The sequence below is a fragment of the Dromaius novaehollandiae genome, chromosome 1 (genome assembly GCF_036370855.1).
Source record: "Dromaius novaehollandiae isolate bDroNov1 chromosome 1, bDroNov1.hap1, whole genome shotgun sequence".
Taxonomy (NCBI): domain Eukaryota; kingdom Metazoa; phylum Chordata; class Aves; order Casuariiformes; family Dromaiidae; genus Dromaius; species Dromaius novaehollandiae.
Genome location: NC_088098.1, coordinates 46,561,160 through 46,577,618, shown reverse-complemented (window position 1 = coordinate 46,577,618; position 16,459 = coordinate 46,561,160). Strand labels below are relative to the sequence as shown.

Genomic DNA, 16,459 nt, shown 5'->3' with positions numbered 1-16,459 from the left:
GGCGGCGCGTTTGCCTAGTCACCGCGGGGGGCCGCGGCCTGCCCGGGGCAGCGGGGCGCCGCTGGAACGGCCCTCTGGGGAGGCCCCTCCCCCCGCGGCCGCGCGACCGGCGGGAAGGGCGGCTGCGGGGGCCGTCGATGGCGGTTGGCGGCCGTTGATGGCGGCGGCGGGCGCCGGGCAGGGCCGGGCCTCGGGGAGGGGGCCCGGCGGCGCGGCCCCTGCGCGCTGCCCTGGCTGGGCTTTTTGGACGGAGGGGGAGCTGCGCGCCTCTCTCGGCAGCCACCCTGGCGGGGAGCCGCTCTCGGGGGGCGAGGCGAGGCGAGGCGACACGGCTCCGAGGTGGGGTAGATGGAGGATGCGTACGGGTGACATGCCGTAGTAAGAGTACGGCTCTGCCGGTGTCGGTTAGTTCATTTTTGAAGCTTCTTTTTTTAGAACATACCAGCATTTTTAGGTGAGGAGAGCAGACTCTGCCTACTCTACTCCTCTGTTTATGTAATAACGTTATTTAAAAAATTAACATGGACAAAGAGTGTTCCCCATGCTGCTTCCAGGTCCGAAAAAGCCCTGCTATCCCCATATTTCTATTACAATTTAATAGGCAGAGAGCCCCAGTGTTTTTAGTGTAGCTTCTCTTTTCAATGGCTCTAGAAGCTGTGAGTTTCAAGTAGCCATCTAAAGACATGCTGTTTGCAGGTGAAAGATAACAAGCTGTGCTGGGACACTGCAGGTAGCATGTGCCAGCACACTTGTGCTTGTACAGCTCACCCATCCAGATAGTCCCTTAAACGTTTTCCTCCTCATACTCTTCCTTGATGTTCAGTAGATTGCTTTGTTTTTCTAGAGTGGGCTTTAAAAGTTTATCCTGCTTGCTCCATGTTGTTCCAGAAGCCCTATGTATTTCCATCCGAAGAGGCTTCCTGTTTTTTATAGTTGTCTTGGTCTGCAGTAAGTCAGACTTCTTATGTGTTTCTTTTGTGACGGATGCACTGAAAGGAGCAGGGTTCATCATCCAGTTACTCAAGCGGTCAGCAAAATTTGGACCTTCATTTCAGAGCTTTAAATGATCAGACAGTACAATATCACACTTGAAAAATCATAGAAGCTGAGGAAGGAAAAACACAATCATACTGAATTATGTTATTATATTGAAGTTATAATAAGCTGCAAAGTCAAAACACCAAGTATTAATAAATTTCAAATTTAATTTGTCTATACATACGGCTTTACTTGTGCAAACGTGTTTTTCCCTGCCTCTCTTGGCAAGTGGGCTAGCAGGTCAGAATTATTCTTTTTTTCCTTCAGTGCAGATCCAGGTCTTATTTACTTACTAGACATCATTAGTCAGATCTCAGGCTGCATACAGATTTACTAGTTAGTTCATGGTTCCCTAATCAGAATAAAAAAATCTTTGTGAGGGAATGGCTAATACTCAATTACTATCTGATTTTTTTTGTTTAAAGTTTAGAGTTAAGGTTGGAATCCTGTGAGAGCACTGTAGAAAAGATAAAAACATGTTTTTGATACCAACATTCACAAGCATGTTCATGATACAGAAAAAGCAGTGTGGTGTAATTAAAGGCTCCAAATTAAGATTGCATGGTTAGGTTTTGTAGCAATATTTCTTAGCATTTGATTTAGCATTTCTAAGCATTTGGCTTTGCTGCCATTGCAATATTGCTATGTAGTTTTAAAGATACATATTTACGAACAACATAGGTGCGTATTCATTTAATGCAACGTCACGAAAAAGATTTCTTGCCATTGGTCTGCTTGTTCTCTCCCCTTATTATGGAACTCAGTTTACTCTGGGGTGTTCCTTGAGCTACTGTTTTGGAGTTTACCTTTCTTTTTGAATGATCCTTTTTGTTTGGGAAACTTCACCTCCCTTGCAATTGGAGGAAGTTCAAAAACAGGATTTATACTTAACAAGAGCAGTGTCCAAAGATCAGATGAGCTTAGGCCAGATTTTCCACTTTTGTACCACTCATTCCTCCCACCCCCAAAAAACAAACAAAACATGTGACTGCCAGATCAGAACACAACACACAAATCCTCTCTCTCTTGTGAAGCTCTATGGTTCTTAATCACGTATCACACGGTTGAGAGCAGGAAGTGATAGTCCTGCAAGATCAACAGGTCAGTAAAAAGCATGCACTGGCTGCGGTTACCTTTTCTAGTCCACATACCAAATACAGTAACAGCTTATTCTTCAAAGTTCTGTAAATTAATTGGGGCTCCCTTTGATTTCCTAGAAGTTCCAACTTCTGCCTACATGTAATTAGGCTTTTATTTAAAAACACTTAAAAAAAAGCATTTATGTTGTGAATATAAAAAAATCTGTAAAGTAAGAACAAGTGAATCCTAAAAAGTAAAGTGGTAAGACCTTTTGGGTTTTGGATCTTGAGAGGATTTTTTTTTTGAGTTTTTTTTTTTTTTTTGAGGAAGGTTGAGATTCATCGTGCTAGAAATTAATCTTAAATGTCCAAAATGATGGGTTTTTTTGTTTGGAGATGGGACTTTTAAATGGGCCTTGGTTTTAGAGTATTCAAGAGGCTCAAAATTTCAAGATTTGGGTTTTTGATCCTCATTTAAGTTGTGGTCTTTTTATACACAGATTAGCCTTTAGTCAGAAGACAGCAACAGCTGTTTGTGAAACAGCCAAATCAACAACCATCAGTAAGTAATTAACATTTATTATGCTACCACATGTTCATATTCACAGTAGTTTTGTAATGATGCATCAACTCATATTTTGTTAATACACTGTATTAGCACTAGGTGTTGAATTAGGATCACATAGGTTATGTTACCTGAAGGCACTGTTACAGTGTTGTACCAAAGGTCTTTTTTTTGGTGGTTGTTTTAGTGAAGAGTCCCTCTGCTTGGAACTTACTTTACAGTCATTATTGCTATTGTGTAACTGGTGATACCTTGAATACAAGTGTGAACCACAGCTGAGTAAACAATACAAGATACAAAGACACTATTAAAGGAAGTTCAAAAATGTCTATATTCAAACAAAAATAACTCTCTACCTAGCTGCAGTTATAGTTTTGAGTGAAGCAAAGTCTGCCTAAATGCAAAGGAACAGTTTTTGTTTCCTTGAGAAGAAAGAACCAGGTTTAAAAATTTACAGAGTAATTAGATTTTCCAGTTCCCTTGACCTACATTTATTGCCCAGACTAGAAATCGCAGAGTTCAATGACTATGTTCTGGCAAGTTTTGTATAAGTTTCTTTTCCTCTCTTAGTTTATTAATGTTAATAAAAATGAAACATTTGCTTTGGAGGTACTTCCAGTTCTCTGCTTAACATTTATTCTGAACAGAGATACATAAATTTTTTCTTACCTCCCCAAACAGCACATCAGATTAATCACTTTATATTAAGGAAATCAATGTCTTTAATTATCATCATTCTAGATGATCATTTGTTCTGTCATGGCTGTAATGTGTCTTTGGTATTCAACAGTTAAAGCAGCACAGAAATCCAAAAATCCAAGAGCAAACAGTGTATTTAGAGTGCATCCCTATAGTGCATTGTGTGTTTTTTAGAACAGTAAATCCTCATTCGTCTGTACTGGAGCCCAGCAAAAGGCTGCCTGCAGCCCTAGGCCCAGTCGTCATTTCAACAGAACTTACTATGATTGTACTGAACTTAACAGTATTGGGGATAGCAAGGTTAACCTGACAGCCATACAGGCACCTCTTATCTCTTTCCCCAGCCTAGAAAAGAAGGTTCAGTATAAGAAAAGGGTAAGTGTTCATTAGGTTAGTTCTTATTTAAGGCAGTTTACTTTCCCAAGTTACAATAGGAGGAGACAGTGATTCTTCTGAAGTTTTAAACTACTTTGTGGTTAGCTGTAAGGAAGGAAATGAGAGTAATGCTAAGCTAACTTCGCTACAAACATGTCATCTAATGATTTAGCAGTTATGAAAATGCCAGCATTAGTCTTACAGTAGTTTTAAGTGCCAAAACTATGCAAAACGCTTGGCAAATCATACACATGCACACTCTGTCTTTTAGTAAATCCTGAACACAGAGAACTTTAAAGAATGGAACACTTGTTTATTTCGAAATCACATTGCTGCAAAAAGCAACTTTTATAGTAGGTCCCACATTCTGTTTTCCCTTAGAGCCAGATCTTCACCTGAATCTGCTATATGAAAATGAGCTTCAAAGAGTATAAATATGCATAGTCACCACATTAATGGTTGTATTCCTAGTCTGCAGGGCTCCTCTGTTTTCAGGTCAACCTTCAGCACCATTGTAGCTGCTGAAAAATGTCTTTTCAGTTGATCCGTTACTGTTGAACAACTTGTATGAGTAGTATGCAATTATACTAAAACTATCTGCTAATCCAGCTTTATAATTTTGTCTTTTATGAGAAAGTATAGTTAGCATTGTTTTGATGCCTGCTAGGATTGACCCTACCAGTAAAAACAGGATTATGCATTAAATGCTTGCAAATGGGGATAGTCATTAGTGAATAAAAAGATGGTGATCAATTAAATACAGCTGTGTTTATTTGAATGTACAAGTCTGAGCATGTTTATTTTCATATATTTAGAGTATTGTATGTTTTTGTGTGCTTTTATTAGTTCAGGCAAAGGAGAAGTGGATTGTGGTTGGTTTGGATTTGTTTAAAATTGAACTACTTTTAGTAAAATAGAGAATGCAGTTTTTTTGAGAACTATTTAGCACATTTTATTGGACTTCTAAAACAAAGCCAGGTTGATACTCAACTTCAGTAGAAGTACCAGAAGAAGATTTTTTAACCAATACAAAGTTCTTTTATTTTTAATAGAGACAACCTGGAACTTCAAGGATTTTGACAAACCGTGAAATATGTAAGTATGAATTAAGACCATTGGTTTGTGTTTTAGATTCTCTGTGAGATTATGTAATCTTAAACTTGGTTTAAGATGCTGAGCCTGCAGGGCATTGTCAGTGGGATGTCCTATTGTTTAGTCTTATGTCCATAAATATTTTGCACATGAACAATGTATTTCATAATTGGGTCTCTAGTATTTTCTCCTCCTTAGTTATGAGTTCATCATGGTAATACTCTTATTATTCCAGCTTTGTGCATTAATTCTAATAGTTGATTTTTTTTTCTGTAAGCGCATGTGGTTTGGGGAAACCGTATGAGCTACTAGACTTGTTAAGTAAAAAGGTTATGATCTACACTGATTACACTGAAATATCGCCTTACCTGCAAACATTTAAGCTCATTAGTAACATTCTATGAAGATCATGTAAGAGAAGGCTCTATGTTGGTCTGCTTTCAGTCTCCTGAATAAAATAGAGCAAAATCTGCTCAGGTTTTGGGGAGCTAAGTTTCTTGGAAAAATAAGACTTCACTGACTCAAAGTTGAGAAAATACCTGAATCTTTTTGAAAGTCTATCTGTGGTTAAGATGTTATTACTCCCATATCAGAAGCAAGCTTGCGTGAAACATCAGCTGTTCCAGAATCCTGGTTTAAGCTACTGAGGAAATCAGAATGTGAAATGGGTTTACCAAGATACAGGCACATGTTCCCTTTGGCTAATTCTACTGTGGAGTGTAGTCTTCAGCAGGGATGGATCAAACAGTTGGTAGTGGGTTTACCTCGAAACTATGCAGTTCTTTCTGCCAGAGCCTATTTGTTAGAAGCCAAGTTTATTATAAAGTGATAGTTGCAATGTATTATTAAATAAAAAATGGAATGATAGCCTGTTATTTAAGCAGTCTTCCTTCCTAATCTAACTGAAATCTGCTTGGCTAGACTTGGCACTCAGTTCCCACAGAATAGGTCATTTATTTATTATGTTTATTTTGGTATGTTTGTGTAGCCAGGTTACTGACTATTTGAGCCTGTCTGTTTCTGATATGACGCTATATAAATCTAATAGAAGAGTTTGTCTGATAACAAGCTTCTTTTCTGATTATGTGGAAAAAATAATAATTTGTGAAAAACATTGGAGGCTTGGCCAAACTATACTTCATGAGGAACTGTGCTGAACAGGAGTGAAAGTATTTTGTGTAGCTATGAGTTCAGGAAATAAATCACTGAGTTGAATCTAATGACACCAAATATTGATTTAGTGTTGTATGTTTTTTTTAACCTAATGACTTTTGTGATGTGATATGATGATTCCCTGTCCTCTCCTCTTTTTGTCCACACCTTCTTGCCAATAGCTGAGCACTAGAATCAGAGGCATGCAGTGGTCTCAGCAGTCACTCTTTAACAGGGGAGGGTAATTCTGTATAAGTAAACAGTGATTAAATTTTACTCTTGTAAGTCTAGTTGAATTTGAAAGGTAAATCTTGGTATTAGAGCACAGTGATTTCATAGATATTTAAATGACGTTTTGAGTGCTGTTATACTGTAGGCTTCAAGCAAGTTATTGGAAAAAGTGATTACTGCAAAGGTGTGGTGGCAGAGAGCACAATAAAAAAACCTGAATGTTCCTCTCTGTTATGTTCATCTGAAGGCTTCGTTCCAAAATGCTGACTTTTCACCCTGTTAGTTTAGTCAGGCTTAACCTTTCTCATATGAAGCAAACTTTAAAGAAGATTAGCTCTACAGGTCAATGTAGGTAGAGAAGCCTCATAACGTACCCCACCAATTTTTTTTATCTTAGTTAGTCATCATCATCTTTGTGACCTTTTACAAGAGCCTAAGATTGATTATGGGCTACCTGAAAACACAAAGACACACAGCTGATCATTGCTGTGTTTTTAAGGAGGATATGTGATGACTGAATATGTTATGAGCTTTGGAACCAAATTACTGTGAGGCCTGGTATTATCACTTCTATTTCAGTGCTTTGTTTCAAATTGTGGTTTAGATACTGTTACTAAATATATGCATCAGGGCTGTTTTGAAACATAAGAACAGTCCAATCTACTGGTGTTAAGAGCAACAGAAGGTAGCATTTAAGCTGTGCATAAAGGCTCTGTTTGGGTCAAAGTCACAGATGTGTACCTGTTCTGTTTTTGCACGTAGAGTAATGTGCAAAGACAGTGTATAGGTAATCAGAAGATTTGCATGTAAACTTGTATGTTGATAGCAGCAGGAAATCACTACAGCGGCTCTAGATTTTAGCCTAGTGATCCATATGCTTGGAAATCACTAGGCTTCTGAGCAGGTGTAGTAAGTTTTCCTTGTATGGTTACAATAAAATGGCATTAATATGGGAGATAGAGTCAAACCAAAATGTGTTATTAGAGCTAGCTAGGAATCTTTCAACTCCCCCCCCCCCCCCCCCCGAAAAGGTTGGTTTTTTTTTTGGAGGAATATATTCATTTTGACAAACTGTCTTTGGAAAACTTTCCAGGTCCTCTGACTTAGAATTTCTGCTTGGGAAAGATCATCGGAATAGACAGATGGTTAGAGCACTGAGACCCAGTGAAACTCCAAATTAGGAATGGCCAAGAGAGAAACTTCTACTTGTTTCTGTCACATATAGAACAGTCAGTGAATGTTTTTCTTTATGGCACAGTCCATAATTAGTTATTTAAATTGCATCTTTTGATTCATATCTGTAGAAATACCTCTTTATTTTTTAGTAAAGATTTGCTTTTTTCTCCTTATACAACTAATATGAGAGGAGTCCAGTATATATAGGTAAGCAGTGTTTAGAATGCATTTATTAGGGGTGTATTTTCTCTTAATAATAGATGAACATTTAAAACATCTCTCCTAAATTTTAGGAAGATAAATGAAAAAATGCAGTTGTAAAGAATAAAAATATGCTTTCTTCTCAGAGTTCCTCCCAAAGTTAGAAGGTCAGGCATTACTACGTTATCACAAATACTGCTCGTTCCTAACAAAGGCTGAGTAAACAGTTCCTGGACTATGTCCTGAGAGCCAACAAATGTGGGCAATTTCAAGTGGAGACTGGGGGCATTTGATTCTGAAATCCAATTCCTTATTGAGATGTGTCTTAACAGCTTCACTTCTTTCAGTTTAACAAGGCTCTGGTTTTACTATTCTTATGATGACAACTGGTAAAATATTGATTGATGGGAGTGGTGTTTAGTGTAAGTATGGTGTAAATTAATATCTTGTGCATTGTTACTGTTTGTAAAGCTGAACCACATGAGCAGGTCTGCCCATTGTTTTACTGGAGTTTGGTATTTCTGAGTTTTGGAACAAATCCAAAATTCAGACTCCTCCACAGAAAAAAATGTTCTCTTCTGCATGGATTAAGCCTCTCTCAGGAAGAAGAGGAGGAAAGTCTTATTATCTTTTTAGGATTTTTCTGATCTCTGCGTTGCTAGCATTGACAGACTAAGTATGTCTCTTCAGCCCGTAGCTTGTGACTGTCATTGTATTGTAATTGTCCCTTCAGCTGTTTGAAGATTGCTTTTTTCTTTTTTTTTAACTTCTGCTATACTATTTACTTTGCTATCTTATTAAATAATACAACAACTTCCTACCCTCCATCATGCTTATGCAAGCTTTATAACTTCAGCTCACTGACCAAGGCAGCTACAAGTGTCCATATAATCTTAGTTGACTTATACTATGACCCCGTAGCTCTGTAATTATCATAAGACTTCCTAAAATATTGTTTTCAGTTTTAGCTGAAGACTTCTTTATTTGTGTGTGTATGTGTGAATTTTCAGGGATGGCACTGAATCCACCTCATTCTCAGCAGATCAAGTGGTAGTGTAGAGAACTTAGTTTCAAGATTTAGACATCTTGTTATTGGCAGTAAAATTTGCCTTTGAGAGCTTTCTTTTCCATTTTACTTGGAGCCCAATTTTAGTATTGCTTTTACTGGGATAAATCAGTAATATTTCTGATGAAATTGAAATTGATCCTTCTGAATGGGTGTTTAATATGGGCAAAGAGTGGGATAAAAAAACTTTTTTTTTTTTAAAAAACCAATATATCTTGGATCTTCATTTATACAAATTATTACAACTCTGGGACAAGAGCTTAGAAAGCGCCTTGTTTCTTACCTCTTATTTTTGTAGCCAGCTTTAACATTTGCCACAGGCTATAGAAGACATAACTGTAAAAGAAAGAGGCTTCTATTGATTTTTATATTCTTTCCTGATTCTGAATGATACTATTTTTAAGAGTTTAGATAAAACACCTTTTATGTATGTAAGAAAGAAAATTCTGACATTAGCAGTGCATCACCGGAAGCACAAAATTCCTCACCAACCACATTATTTTTTCTCCTGATGGCAATAAAGGACCTGATCTTTGATTCATTGTTTATTGCACTGCTTTGCTGCTGATATAATGAAGACTACCTAGGGAGAGACTAAGAATCCCATGGACTAAATATATCTATTAAGATTTTGTTAATATTGGCAGGAAACTTGTAAGAAAGACCTACCTTTAGGGCAGGGCTTTACTACAGATCTTGTTATTTTGAGTTTTAAAGGAAATGAAGATATTCTGATCTTAAGTTTAGAATAGGGTATAGAATTTGACTGAGGTTGAATCAAGTTTAGATGGTTAGAAGGCATGAGCTTCACAACTTATATGTTGATTATGGAAATGCTAAAAGACTGGTTGATCCTGTAAAATTGCCACTGTTCAAAGCGCTGACAGGTCCTTTGAAATCATCTATTAGAATAAAGATATTTGTCTTAGAATGTAGTTTGAATCAGATTTGCAATTGGAACCTTGGAGTTTGCAGTTAGATACTAAAAGCTTTTTCCCTGATAGTAGGACCAAATTGTTGAATAACAGGCTAAGCTTAGATCTTTTCTAAAGCTGCATCATGAGTGGCTCCCAATGTAGTCCAATAAAGCAAATGAAAACTGAATACATGAATTAAAATGCAGTAATATAAGTACTGAGTGTATGCTTCTTAGCCTTTATCTTCTCCTTCCTTTTCTGATTTTCTTTGATTACCCTAATAACATTTCTTTTTATCTCTTGCCTTTGAGAAGTCTTCTTCCTTTTGTATCGGTTTTATGTCATGCCTAGGCTACTGCCATATGGACTTTACAAAGGTCTGCTGAAGTTGCTTGGACTTCATGTAAGTGAAAGTGTGCTGCACTGATCCAATTATAGAATCAGGATTATGCTTATTAACAGTACTGTGAGTTTGATATGTAAACATTGTCCCAATATTAGAGATAAGCCCATTTCATTCCACAGCACTGCGAAATGGCATACTAATTGTATGATGTGAACTCCAGTTGTACACTTTCCTGATTCAACAACAGTGGAGCTGTCCCACTTAACTCGGAAGTACTGTCTGCCATCCACTTTGTCCTCAGTCGAACTCAATGTACAGACCTCTTATGTAATAAAGCTACAAATAATGAACATGTGGTTCAAGTACTTTACTATGCTTATTTACATTTCATAAGTGCACTGTGCATTGCAGCATGCTGACGCTACATGTCCTGAACAGTTTTTAAATATAACATGTGTACATTATACCAAGATACTAGTTTATTTTAAGGTAATTAGGAATAGTTATTTTATACCAGCTTCCCTGTTACAATACTTTTGATTCATGCTGAGAAACTGCTTCAATAGCCTCATTTCTAAAGCTACTGTAAAATTCATGCTTGTGTTAGGAACTTTTACAGATAAAATCATAATATTGCTCTTTTACAGATACCTGAAGAGATCTTACATGTCTATAGCTATTGAGCATTTGCCACTGTACAAGCTGTAACTTGATGTACAGTATATTACCTCATTATATTTGAGCAAATAAATTGTTATAATAGTAACAGCAATTTGAAATGTAAAATGATATAAAGAAAATGTGCTTTCAGGTATTTTCTTTTTGAGTCAATGCTTTGTGAGATAAATATTTAGGAAAGAAGTAACCAGAAATACATGGCTCACCAGTTGAAGTTGAGCATAAGCCAACCATAAAAGCAGGATTTTGACGTGCATGAAGACAACTCACTGTGAGAAACTGGCAGTGGAATATGCATAATGGTCAGCAGTCTTTCCCTGCTGTACTACCAGTGTGCTGCAAACTCAGTTTATAGTGAGGCCTTAATAAAAAAGTGGCATACCTTTAAGTTCTTTTACATGCACTAGGAAATAAACTTCTAAACTCATTTCACTTGAGGATACAAGCTGGATATGAATGCAGCTATTTAGATATGTTATTTCATTGTAGGAATGCTGTGGAGCACCTGTTAAACATGAATATAATGTAAACTCAGACAGGATGTGCCGCCTTGTTTTAATTTGCGTGGTGAACCACTGGATGCTTCCATTTTGTAGGCCACTTACTAGTGCACACTTCCACTTTACCTCTCTTTTTCTGCACTCACAAGCTAGTGTCTTAACACATTGAAGTTTCATATGTTTACTTAGTAACGTTTGCTTCTAACAAAGCTTAGATTTAAACCTTGACATAATATATTTGTACTTTAAAAGTTGAACAGTACTAGAGAAAGAAGAGGACATGGTTAAGCAAATATGGGAAAAAGAATGTTCTGAAAACAGGGAGAACAAAACATGGAGCTGGGCTAAAATGCAAATACAGTATACATTGATTCACCTTGCTTTTGAAAATGTGTGTGTTTCCTAATTTCCTTTCTTGTTTTCTCTTCTTCCCTTCCTGACTGCTCCTTTATGTAGTGATCAGGTTGTGCTGGCAGTAAGGAAATTATGTGGGGGATAATCATTGCTAACATAGGAACAATTATCCCTGTTTCACTGCTTATAAGGGCTGTACTGTGCAAAGATACTTCTTTAACTTTTATCATAATTGATTTTACCCCAATAGTCAACAGTAACACAAGAAGGAAGGTGTTAATTGATTTATACTTTTAATGTTTTATTTGCATTTTATTTATATTTCATTTATTTTAATGCTTCGCCGCTGCTGCTGTCTTCACTGCTCTTCCTCCCATTCCCAACAGCTCCTCTGAACAACCTGAACAACCAGTATTCATCCTTATGGTATATATCACATACGTGCATCTTTGAACTCTTTCTATAAAAATGCAAAGCTTGAAAAATATGTATGAGTTTTTCCCTCCCGCAGGTTCTAAGTCTTCAAGCATGTGCAGCCACTCTTTTGTGATATGATATTATGTCTCACTTAATTATTCTGATGTAGAAACAGATACAGAGCTCTACTGAGTGTCATCTATGAAAGACATGTCAATCCTGTGTTGATAAGTACAACTCTTTCCCAGTGAGAGTCGTCAGCGTTAAAGGGTGTCCTCTCCCCTTTAGGAGATCCTTAAGGACATATGTTTCTACTGGATGGTGTAAGGATGTTCGTGAGCTTTGGAGGGAAAACCGGAGGTTGAATCGTAGATGGAAAAAGGAAGAAGCAATCATATGGTTTTCTTTCTTTGCTGGCTCATTTTGATGGGGTATGCAGCTTAATAAACTTACACTTGCCCGAGTCCTCCCTGCTAAAATTTTAGCCAGGCTAATCTGTGTGTGTGTGTGTGTGTGTGTGTGTGTGCAATCCAGAGATCGTAAGTAGGAGCTACTTTTTTCATTGGTCTCTAATTATATGTATTGATGACAGTAGCTGTACTGAAGAGCATCGGTTCTGATTGGAATGTTTTAATTCTCCCACAGTGAACTGTAAAGATGTTTGGCATACTTCTGGGAGACTATTTTGTTGTGACTTTCTAGTACCCGTAACTTGATGATCATGCTGTACATGGCTGTACCACACCTTTATTAGTGCTGACTGAAATGTTTATCTGATAGTATTCTGCTAATATATACTTTAGTATTGGCTATAGGTGGCTTTTAAGAGAATAAAGTCTTTCAAGTACAAAGTACAAAATTAAATGGATGTAGCTAGAAATGTTGTATGTGTGTAAATTCTAAGCATAATTTATCTCTTACTGCACCTAAAAATATTCACTATTTGGTTACACCCTTCCCTTCCACACCTCCTACTACAAAATAAATTAGTTCTGTTTCTGTTCCTGTATTTTTTGTTGTCATCATTGAAGCATACCTGTAACAAACCCAGAGGATTAGGCCCATAGTGGTTTTTTTTCCCCACTTTTTTTCCCATTTTATGCTACACAAATTGTTCCTACATCTGTGTTGTAGAAGGGTTTTTACTCAGTGAATTAAAAGTGGGTATCTTATAAAAGTTCAAGTAAGATCAAGTTTTCCATTCTCACATATGTCTTTTAGAATATGTCTTGCTACATGGGTATAGATGAGTAAACATAGAATAATGGAAATCAAGTCTGAAAATACATGTAAAAATATTCACTGTAATTAAAAAGAAAATTCCCATATGGGCAGACTATTCTGGAACTTGTCACTTCAGGTCTTATTATAACCTCCTTTGAAGCATTTTTTTTTTTTTTTTTTTTTTTTTTACAAGTGCTCGTGGAAACAACAGAACAGAAGAATCACTGGCTTATCTGGTATGTTTGTTTCTATAGCTTTAATGGCAGTCTTGCTTAGAAGTGAGCTACAAAATGACTTCAGCAGATCATGTGGACTCACATTAATCATGATACTGATTTTACTTATGGGTAAATTTTTCAAACAGTAACCCAGGCCAGACTGGCCTGTGTAAATCCTAAACAATTATTTTTCAATGGCAAAGTAAAACTATCCTTTTCATTTCATTTTTAAATGGTATACAAAAAAGCTTAATTTTAAAGCTTTCTTTATAAGGTGTCTTTCCCTGTTCCCCGCTCAACCTCTTCCAGCACTGAAACATGTCAAATTCTCTGCTGCTATGCAAAAGAGGACTCAAATAGTTAGAAGTTAGCTAGCTGTTGCTCCTTGGCTCTTTTCTAGGAGAAAAAAATAATTCTTGTTTGAGGGTAATATGTAGACAGTAAGTTCTGGGGTGATCTGAAAGTAAGGTGAAACAGAAGTGTAGAATTCCTGAAAGCCAGAATTAACAAGAGTTAGCTTCAAGAAAATGAACGGAAAGAAAGGAAAGAAAGGTATGATGGAGCAGAAACGTAAGTAAGATGCTCTTATGGTGCAGCATTTCATTTGCTCCTCTGGATTAAGACTTTTGGTCTTTGCATCAGTGAAAGTGTATTTTCTGCTGCTGCTAGCTACCGTTTTGGGAACTTTGTCACATATGGTATTTTTGATATTATTTTCTTAACAAAGAGCCAACATTTTGTCCCTAGTGATGACTAAACAGAAGAATGCCTTGGAAAATGTTCTTAACTTTACACAGAAGTCATCAGTAGAGTTGCAGCAACAAAATATAAAACTGTTCAGAAGGGAAGCAAGTTCATTCTGCACATTGTACATAAGCTTAAAATCACATTGTCTTCAAGAGGCACATAAAGCATCCAATTACTTAGATAACATTTTTATTACCTAGTTGATTAAACTACATCAATTTCCAATATCCGTTGGTGAGGATGGAACCTTTACTTATTTGTAAGCTAATTTATATGTCTAATGATATCTGTACTCTGGTACAACATTTCTAATAGATGCATAAAGTAAAAGCAGGTGTTTTTCTGTATTGTTTTATCAGAAATGTTAACTGTCCTGATTTGTTTACAATATTCCACACAGTAAGCCAATGGCAAGGTCTGCAGACACAGGCATTCCTGTGTTCAGGAATTTTCACACTAAGAGCATCACTTCTGAAGTGCAACACTACAGCTTACAATAACCTACCACAGATCAAACTGTGCAATTCGAGTGCAACTGGTAGAGTATCATGCTTCGTATTTTTTTCATAATTAGTTTCGAGGTGGAAACCTATTCTGGGATGGGGGAGGTTTGGTTTCAATGCATCTCTTAGTCAGCAGATAGTGTTTTAGATAAAGATTTGAAATGCCAAAATATAGTATAGAATCTTGCAGTCCTGCCTTGAGTTTAGAAGAATGGACCAGACAGTCTTTTAAGTTCTGCCTTTTCCAAGTGCTTCTTGTGCTAGAAAGAAAGAATTTTTCAGATTCTTTGCCCATGGGAACAGGGTAGTCCAACCACTAGCTGTGTCCCCTTATACAAAAGGAGATATAGTCAGTCAATTGTCTCTGCTGAAAAGCTATGATGACAGCATGGCATGCAAAAATAAATGGTGTCTATGGTGGTTTGTCCGTAAGCGACTTAAGACTTTAAGGATTAAAAGTAATATAAGTACTATCTATCATTTTACACAATTTTCTATGTCTCTGTAACAAGAAACTCCCCCAGATCAGTTTTCTTAGGCTGGAACCTGTTTTTGAAATCTACTTCTGCTAATATGCTGTAGGACAATGTGCTAGCATTCTCAATTGTCTTTATATTCATGATTTCTAGCACATTTATTTTTGCTTCATAAATATCAGATCTTCATAAGGCCAGCAAGGATGTCCTATTGCTAGGCAAAAACAAAACAACAACAACAAGAAAAAAAGAAAACCAAACCCCATAAGGCAATAAATGGAATTGATGTATTTTTTAACTCTTTTTACTCTTATAGTAACTTGAATAGCATTGTTTCAGAAAAAGACATGTTACTCATTTTGATAATAGCTGCCATATGCCGTTTGTCTTTTTTTCTTCAAACATATCCTTTCATAAAGGAAGTTGAATACTAACAGAACATAATTCTAAATAGAGTCACCTTAGATACTCTCCTGCAGCTTCCATTGTGTTGTTATAAAATGATGCAAGCTGCTTGACAGCCATGATAACTGTACCCAATACATTTGTTACCCTAATACATTTTGCTTATAAAATAGCTGCTAAACATAACACAAATGCAGAGCCTTAGAGGTGGTCTTCAAAAGGTATCTGAAGGAAAGATGAAACAGGAGAACAAGAGCTTTCCTTAGCATTGGGCTATGCTGTCATAGTTCCTGAAAGAGTTATGATAATGCACCGGTAATCGACCAGTGCTGTCACATATTATTAAAACCCATATGCAGTATGTCTCTTGATATGTCTTTTTGTGGTAGTAACATAGCCATCTCCTTGCAAAAGGGACTTGATTCATGCCTAAGACACATCTATTATTTTCCCCCCTTTCTCCTGGAAAGGTATTGAGGCAGAAACAGTATGGTAGCAGAGCTTTTCCCCGCTGTTGGAGGGCAAAAGCAGTAAAGCACAGACTGACAAATGCATTTAGGAGCCTGATTTCCATTGAAATCAATAGGAGTTAGGTGCCTAAGGGTGCTTGCAAATGTGAGTCTGACTTCTGGCCAGGCTATATAACAATGTCATTGAGAGGAACCACAGATGGGATGGGAACAGTCAGCATGTTTAGGTTCCACTTCCATTCTCATGTCAGTTCTACCCATTGTTTGAACGATGCTGGTCAGCCTGCAGACCACCATCAGAGAGGAGTTTGCAGACAGCTTGTTCTATGTTATAATCCGATTGAGCTTTCCATTGACAGTAGCCCACAGCAAAGACTCCTTAGTTTCTGTGTGTAGTCTTTCCTTATTTTGACTCCTGCATCAGCCACAGCTGTCTCAGTGTGTTATGTAGGTTTTTCTCATTTCTTAACTTAAAAGGGTGGTCCTTTCTGCAACCAGTAGCATGCATTATGCATTTATATTTAAGAAGG

At 37.1% G+C, this 16,459-nt stretch overlaps 2 long non-coding RNA genes across 5 annotated transcripts in view; both read left to right on the top strand.

Annotated features, from left to right (window-relative positions):
- The first annotated feature begins 9 nt into the window (after positions 1–9).
- Positions 10–13,337, top strand: LOC112997221 (uncharacterized). Of its 4 annotated transcripts, XR_010388781.1 has the most exons (5): positions 10–404; positions 2,618–2,679; positions 4,809–4,851; positions 12,175–12,317; positions 13,304–13,337. It is a non-coding gene; the product is annotated as an uncharacterized LOC112997221 (long non-coding RNA). The 4 variants fall into 4 exon arrangements; XR_010388780.1 differs by lacking the exon at positions 13,304–13,337 and having other exon boundaries at positions 12,175–12,885; XR_010388783.1 differs by lacking the exon at positions 13,304–13,337 and having other exon boundaries at positions 10–454; positions 12,175–12,885.
- Positions 13,338–14,469: 1,132 nt separating this feature from the next.
- Positions 14,470–16,459, top strand: part of LOC135328501 (uncharacterized) — a 37,039-nt gene continuing 35,049 nt past the window's right edge. Inside the window, exon 1 of the long non-coding RNA XR_010389439.1 lies at positions 14,470–14,613. This is a non-coding gene — a long non-coding RNA (uncharacterized LOC135328501). The remainder of the gene's footprint in view (positions 14,614–16,459) is intronic.